Genomic DNA, 8,805 nt, shown 5'->3' on the forward strand with positions numbered 1-8,805 from the left:
CAAACACCATTTACTATGTTGCTCGGGGCCGCCGTGGGGTGTGAGAACCCACCTGTTTTTCTGCAGCTTTTAGATCCAAATCTGCCTTGGTATCTGTGGTGCGAAAGATCACTGGGGAGTCTGAAACCCTGAGGCAACATGGATACTCTGGCACTGATGCAGGCCTCCCAAGCGTGAACTGGCTCCTTTTTGCTCTGGGAGTGATGCACTAGCTCTTAGAAGGGCAACTGCTGACTCTTCTAGCTCAGCGCCATTGTATTGGAAGCTGGATGGACAAGGTGGGGACACCAAACATAGGATGAATATCTTCCATCTGTGAACGCTGCCAGGCAGATACTGGCACAAGTGCCTTACATGATGCCCCAGTGTCTGAAGGAAGCAGTCCCAGTAACTTGGGGAGGGCTGTAAGAAGACGGAAATACCAGAAACATTATGTCCTCATAACACTGTCATGTTTTCTTCAGTAACAGGCATAACGATTTCACAATTACTTGGGTCCTGGCTCCTCAGGAGTAAAAACCATCATTTTTTATCACTCATTTTACTCAGACATATACGGTTATAGTACAGTTAGTTTCCTAACAGGTTAGTCATTCAGTAGCAGCTTCCGCAGTTGGTGGGAGATTATGCGGTATTGATACATGAAATGAATTTGGATTGACTCCTGATGTACACCAGGAATGGTCTCTTTGATTCATTCGTTGATTAAAATGCTGAGTGTCTACTATGTGGGAGGCACTGTTCTAGATGCTGGGGCACAGCAGTGATCGAAACACAAATATACATGCCTGCCCATCAGGAGCTAATGGTCCCTGGGGGTTGACTTTTCATGGTGATAGTATTTCTGGCTGCAGTTAAGCTAGCTAGTCGATGTCCATTTTTTGAGTATTTCCTAGTTCCCTTTGGTTGCAAACAGTGCTTTGGATTTTAACCTCTGGATCCCCAAAGCCCAGATTTCAAAGTCGGTACATTTCTACAGCCATGGAAGTTCAATTATATAAGAAATACCTGCAATCCAGTCTTAAAAAGTCATCTTGACTCCTGCATGATTGTTCATTATTAATGTGGCCAGTGGGAAAGTCTTGTTTCAAAGCAGGTGCTTCTCAAAGTATTTATTCATCTTAGCTGTTCTCTGAAAGGGTTGTAGAGAGAATCTAGAAATAAAGGTCTCTTCACAATACATTCTTAAACTCATAGATTCTATTTTCTCTATAATTTCCTAAATTTACATGACAAAAACACATCAGATTTTCCACTTTGCCTAATTCTCTGTTGCCTGATACATGTCATTCTTTAACAAATGGAATATCTATATCTTACTCTATTTATTTTTTATGTAAGTGCATTTAGTGTATGTAAATGCAGTTTTTATTTTTATTTTGTTTCGTTTGACTTTCATGGAGAGCTATTTTATTTTGGCTGTTTGTTAGTAGTTTCTGTGAGTATGAGTCATATTTTGAGGCTGCTGTATGAGACGTTTTATACGATAACTCTGCTTTTAGAGCAGGAGCCAAAATTGTGAGATGGATTAGCTCGATCATTCCTTGGGTTACTCCAAAACCCTCTACGATGGGATGGAATGGGTTCTTTCAATGCTACAGAAACAGTATTTAAATAAAAATATTTACAAATGATACTACTTTAACCTGAAAGAATTAATACAATTTCCAGAAGTACCTCTCTACCCAGGAGGATTTCTTACCTACACTGTATTAAAATAAAAGACCTCTTTAGGACTTCAGAGATTGTGTTTTGTGTATGCCCAGCATCTGTTCATGGGGTTCCTAGAACTATAAGAAATACTAGTTTGTGGGTATGTTTTGTTTTATTAAAAAAAAAAAAGTGTGACTTTTCCCATTATTTTAAGCTTGATACTTAACGGTAGGTTAAGTATATAATACTGGCAGACAGCAAGAACTAGCAGAAAGAAAAACCAGTTCTTAAAATGTACAAGTCTAAGATGTCAGTTCCTCTTCTTCATTCAAATACCTTAAATGTAGATATTCCCCAGGGTTCTGGCACCTTCCCTCTTCCTTTCTCCCATTAAGTCAGCATCCATTTTGCTTTTTTCTATTTGCAAAATTAATACAAGTATAACACAGAAAATTTTGGGAAAACACCAAAGGAGTACAAAGAAAAAAACTCATTCCACAGTTCAAAGATAACTATGATGATCTTGTTTTTATATATGTCCTCATAGTTTTTCCATGCGTTAGTTTCTTCATGAAAATGATATATTATCCATGCTGTTTTGTAGCCTGCTTCTTCACGTAAAGATTTTTCTATTTCAGTAAATATTCTTTTACAACATTTTTAATAGCTTATAACATTATTTTTAAAGGCTGCAGAATAGTCCATATCTGTATCATTATTTATGTAATTCCTTTATGTATTCTTTGGTATTTAAGTTATTCCAATAAATCAGCAACACACATTTATGATTCTTTTTCTCTAGAATTTCCATTCTTAGTAAAAAAAAAAATCATATATTAAAGTTCTTGATACTTATATACAGTCCTAGTTAACCAAGGTAATGGAGAAGTATTGGGGAATGATGGTAAATCAATTAGTTTGATACAGGATGCTGAATAGTTGAATTATCTAATGCCCTCCAGAAAGCTTCAAGATAGAGGCTTTTTAAGAAGGAGTAAGTAGGAGGTGACCCCGGAAGAAACAGGTGCACTGTGAACATGGGGAAACAGACGGCAAAGGTTGTGACCATGAAGTGAATACTTAATCTCAGAGTTGGGAGACTTAAAGAGAGGAATAGATTAAAAAAGAAAGAAAAGAAAGATCCTAGTGCACAAGGAAAGAGAGGTCTCCCAACATCCTTCCTGCTTATTCTTCCAATATAACATGTAGCTGGACCCACCAGACCACATACTGGTTGATACTAACTTTATCAACTTTCCTATTAAAGCCAAACTCGACTTAGTATACTCAGTGTTGTATCCCTTGAATAACTGCATAATGGCTGAAATTGAGAAATTGGGGCCACACTATCATGTGACTCTAAATATCGCCAGGGATCCAAGATTTGCATGGTTACCATCCACACAAAAAGGAACCTATGCAGGTGACTGCTTAGTACAGAGAGTAACTCAGAAACATTGTGGCCACAGTTTACTGGGACCTTAAGTGAAGAATCTGGAAAATCCCTGGTGTTCCAGTCATGTACATTTCTAACCATAAGTATAACATCGAGGCTATTATACACCCTATAATAATAGGCTGTAGCATGATTACTCCATTTATCCATTTGCTCTGTTACAAGCTGAGTGTGGACACTCACTTTTTGACATTGTTATTATTTTTTTAAGGAAGTAGGAAGCTCAATCTCAGTGGTCTTTATTCTCCATACTGACAGGAAAAGGAAGATAGGTAGATTCAGAAAATGAGAAAAGTTACTAATTAGGATGATTAGCAATAAAAAAAGAATACTGAACAGCACAGAATACCCAAATGAGTCCTGGATTAATTCATTTGTAGCTGAGTTGATGAGCCTGGTAACACTTATTCCTATTACCCTACCCCCCTTCCTTTTTTTTTTTTTAAATTTAAATATTTTATTTGTTTATTTGACAGAGAGCTAGAGAGAGAGCACAAGTAAGCAGAGTGGCAGGGAGAGGGGGAGAAAGAGAAGCAGGCTCTCTGCTGAGCAGGGAGCCCGATGTGGGCCTCGATCCCAGGACCCCGGAATCATGACCCGAGCCGAAGGCAGCCGCTCAACCAACTGAGCCACCCGGGCGCCCCCACCCTTCCTTTTTTAAAGGTTTATTATTTGAGAGAGAATGTGTGAGAAGAGGGAGGGGCAGAGGAGAAGAGAATCCCAGGCAGACTCTGCTGAGCACAGAGCTCGATGCGGGGCTCGATCCCACAACCCCAAGATCATGACCTGAGCTGAAATCAAGAGTTGGACACTTAACCAGCTGAGCCACCTGGGTGCCATTCTCTTTCTCTTTTTAAAGTAATCTCTGTATCCAGCGTGGACTCAAACTCAACCTTGAGATCAAGAGTTGGTTGCTTTATCAACTGAGCCTGTCAGGTGCTCCCCCATTATCTTTCTAGAGCCCACTATCTTAATTCTTAGTAAATGTAGCAATGCTCTTAAGGCTAGTCATTGTCTGATGGAGACCAAATGTCATTTACCTTCTTAGAAAATAGATATTTTTATGAGAGATATAAAAATATTAAAGCTTAATCTTAAAATTTCAAGAAGATTTTAGCTTGATAAAAGGTCCTTTTACCACTCTCCATGTGCAAGATGTTATGCTAAGCTCATTTTATATTTTAAATGGTTAAGTTCTCACAACATTTCTGTTAACTCTTTAGAAAAAAGTTAACATCATCATCCCCACTTTCCAGATAAGTAAATTGAGTCCCATAAAAGCAGAATGACTTTCTCAAGGTCACGAAATAAACTTTGAACCCAGGATTGAAACCCAGGTCTATACCTGCTATCCTGCCTGCGATGTGATAGTTACAACTGTCCAAGTCTCTGAGACACTAATGACCGTAATAAGAGATTTTTCTTAATATGTTGTTTAATGTTTTCAGTATGGAAACTACCAGCCTGCACTGAGCCTTTTTACTTAAACGATAGTTTACCATTAAAAAAAAAAAATTATTTAAACTTCCCAACTTCGCATCATGCAGATGCCAACATACTCTATGAATACCTAAATGAGACTATGATGAAGGAATGATTTTCCAAAACCCAAAGATTTTCCTACTGCTGCCTTATCTGACATTTGCAGCACTTTCTGAACTAAAAGTCTGATAATGTTTGTATAACAAGGAGAGAGATGCTAGGTTGGACCATACTGGCATGCTCTGCTTAGTCCTGCTGAGGTCAAATGATGACAGAAATGTGTAGATGGTGGGATTACAGGTGTTTTTTATGTGGTCAGGGTGGATTTTTTGTTTGTTTGCTTATCTGAATTTTCTAACTTTTCTGCAATAAATGTGCATTATTTGCATGCATGTATTTGACACAGTAAGTGGTAGTTTGTGTAAATTAGAACAAAGAACCCAAAAAATCTTGTTCTCTTCTTCGCCTCTCCTTCTTCCTGCAGATACACTTACCCTAACCTCTGATATGACTCAGACTTTAAGGAGTAGATAATACATTTAAAAGAAGAAGGTAGATCTAACACATGATATCACAGGTCTGACATCCAATCAGTACAGTTTGCTGGGAAAAGCATCAAAGCAGGACTGTGGAATCAGGCCTGAGTCTGTGTCCTGTCTTGGTCATTTGTTTCATGACTGAGCACATAATGGTTCTGAGCCCCTCTGTCTTCATATAAGTAGAGATCATAATATCAATTAGATGATGTTGAGAGATTAAAATGACATAGGTAACAGTCATTATTTATTGAATATACTTTAAAGGAATGAATGCATTAGGCATTGTGGATTGGAGGGGTCCATCTGGAATTCGTTAGGGCTTCCTCATTCTTGGGCTATGTAGTGTGGCTGTACGTAGAGTGAAATGATGGGGGACTTGAAAGTTCCTTTTACGGAGGAAGGTAAGGTATGTTTGGGACACTGTTTACCTATGTTTTTCTTATTTCTATTATCACTATTGTTACATATTCCACTCTGAGTAATAAGGGCTAAAAATGTCTCCTTTCTCAAGAAAGTAGTCTCTTTTAAAAGATTTTATTTATTTATTTGTGAGGGTACATGAACGGGGGTAGGAGATGGGCAGAGGGAGACAGAGAGGGAGAAACAGACTCTCCACTGAGCAGGGAGCCCAACTCGGGGGCTCGATCCCAGAACCCTGAAATCGTGACCTGAGCTGAAGGCTGACGCTCAACCGACTGAGCCATCTAGGTGCCCCTTAAAAGAGTAGTCTTCCTGGTACCTTCACTGCGTTTAAGACTGTCCTTACGTGAGAGAAGGCTGCAATGTGGCAGATTGCATTTTTGTTGATTTTTTAATACGAAGTTCTTTGGAGATATTTATCTAATACATTTGGAAATATTGCTGCAAGGCAGAAATGTTGCCACTTTCAGCCCAAATTAAGGTTAATTGCAAGCAATCACTACACATACAACAGAATGTTGCTTTTATCCCGTCAATGTTATCAGAACATGCCAACCATGAGGAGATTAAAACTTGACAAATGATTAAAGTTAGAGCTTTTGGGGCTGCCTATGCCAAAGGAAAACGTTGTCTTACCAGAACACTTTAGAAAGTATGTGGCGTTTGGACCTTTTAATCATATGAGCTCATTTGATATTTAAGAGGGTGTGATTATGAAAGTGCAAGGTTCTGAAGTTTTCAGTCAAACTTCAACATTTGATTATTTATTTGAATGAGTGAAATCCCTTTATGATCACGACATTAGAAACAGGGGAAATGATGTGTCTTCTTTCTGTGATTTGTGATTGAGTCCAAGTGCTGGAGTGAAGTTGCTGGAGACATGACACAAATTGCTCTGACTATAGCAAGTCTTAGAAAGGTATCCAAAGACACGAATTTATTGTTTTTTTTTTTTAATTTTTTTTTAAAGATTTTATTTATTTATTTGACAGAGAGAGATCACAAGTAGGCAGAGAGGCAGGCAGAGAGAGAGGAAGGGAAGCAGGCCCCCTGCTGAGCAGAGAGCCCGATGTGGGACTCGATCCCAGGACCCTGAGATCATGACCTGAGCCGAAGGCGGCGGCTTAACCCACTGAGCCACCCAGGTGCCCCGAATTTATTGTTTATTAATTCTCAACTATGTATTGACCTACTGTGTACCCCTTCTGCTCTTGCCCTTTTATACATAATAATATATTCTGCACATGGCAGCCAAAGCAATAAAAGTAAATGAGAACATGTCACTTTTCTGCTGATTCTTAATGGTTTCTTGTCATGCTTCAAATATGCCAAATTGGATCCCACCTCAAGATTTTCATGCTGGCTCTTTCCTTTGCCTGGAATGCTTTCCCCCAGGTCTTTGCAAGGCTGGCTTCCTCATTGGTTTGAGTCTCACCTCAATTAATCCCCCTGACTGTCCTCCTCAAGTACTACCCCAGTCGGTCCTCCACTGGTCACTCTCTGAGTCCTTATCTCTCTTCATTTCTCTTCACAGCCCTAATGCCAGCCGAAATGACATGCATTTATTTTTTCTCCCTTTGTTTCCCCTACAAGAATGTAAGTTTGGTGAGGGCAGGACTTTCTCTTGGGTATTGGTGTAGCCTCGGTTCTTAGAACTGTCCCTGGAACGTAATAGGAGTTCAAAGGATATTCCCACTGAAATGGGAACACTAGAATGGGTTAAAAGGAATATAAATTAATTTGAGATTAAATAACCTTCTGCTTTGAATAATTTACTTTAGGAGTTGGCATCCAGATATGATCCCAACCCTAACTATGGTCTACAGGGAGGGGATGGGTAAGGAAATGGAAATGGGCGTATGCTGATTTATTCAAGTCCTTGATGGTCCCAGTGTTTGGGACAGTGCCTGGAATGGTATAAAAATTTTATCAACATAAAATTCTTACCATGAGATTGATTGATGACTGCTAGAGGTGGTTCTGAAGAAAACATCAGCAAGTAGATTATCAGAAACAATAGGAAGGAGGTAGATGGAGGGTGGGGGGAAGAGCGATACTAAATCCCCTAATATGTGTCCTATTAGGCGTCCTTATGTACTTTCCTGACCTGATTATTTTGTTGGTGGGAAGACTAATAGCCTTCTGGAGGTATCCATGTCCTAATCCCCAGAACCTGGGAATATGTTACTTTATGTGACAACAAGGATTTTGCGTGTGTGATTAAATTAAGGTCTTAAAATGGGAAGATCATCCTGGATTATTTGGGTGGGCTTGATACAATCACTAGAGTCCTTACAAGGGAAAGAAGGAGGAAGGAGAGCCAAAGATAAGATGACTGACTGGAGGCCAGAGAGGAGAGAGATTTGAAGACTCAGCACCCCTGGCTTTGAAGATGGGGGAGTGGTGACCATGGGCCAAGGAATGTAGGTAGGTAGGCACTAGAAGCTAGAAAAAGAAGGAAAGGGGTTCTCCTCTTGGGCTTCCAGAGAAGCACAACTCGACCAACACTGTGATTTTAGCTTAGTAAGACCCATTTCACACTAGTAACTTACAGAACTGTAAGATTATAAACGTGGGTTGTTTTAAGACATGAAGTCTACTGTAATTTGTTAGTGCTGCAGTAGGCAACTACATACAGTTGTTCCATTCGATATGATGTCCTTATAGACAGCATGTTGTGGGATTGTCCCTTTCTCTATTCTGCTTGTCTTTGTCTTTTAGTGGATATGATTAGACCATTTGCATTTAAATTAATTATTGACCTGTTAGGGCTCAAGTCTGCCATTTATTACTTGTTTTTTTGTCTTTCTCTCTCTGTTCCTTATTGTGTTGCTCTTCTATGCCTCTTGGGCATTACCTGGACATTTAAAAAAATTGATATTTCTTTATTTACAAGGCTTTGGAGCATATTGTCCCGCATAATTTTCTTCAGTGGTCACTCTTGACCTTACACAATACACACATAACTTGTCACAGTGTACTGGTATCAACATTTTACCACTGTTAGTGAAATATTGGAAGCTTACCTTGGTTTAGGTCCCTTTATTTTTTCCATGTTTTGTAAAAGTTTTTTTGTTTTATTTTGTTTATATTTCTGCAGGGCCTATATGCAGCATTTTCTTTTTTAAAAATTTTATTAATTAATGTATTTATCTACAGAATTATTCTTTGCAGTGTTCCAAGATATAAGCAGCATTTTCAAAATTGTTCTCAGCTTCTTCTGATTTTTTATTATTTCTTAAAAGATTTTATTTA

The 8,805-nt window shown here is 38.9% G+C and overlaps 1 pseudogene; it reads left to right on the plus strand.

The window, feature by feature from the left end:
* Positions 1–14: 14 nt before the first annotated feature.
* On the plus strand, positions 15–3,536 carry LOC116567071 (annotated as a pseudogene).
* Positions 3,537–8,805: the final 5,269 nt, after the last annotated feature.

The sequence above is a fragment of the Mustela erminea genome, chromosome 10 (genome assembly GCF_009829155.1).
Source record: "Mustela erminea isolate mMusErm1 chromosome 10, mMusErm1.Pri, whole genome shotgun sequence".
In the NCBI taxonomy this organism is placed as follows: domain Eukaryota; kingdom Metazoa; phylum Chordata; class Mammalia; order Carnivora; family Mustelidae; genus Mustela; species Mustela erminea.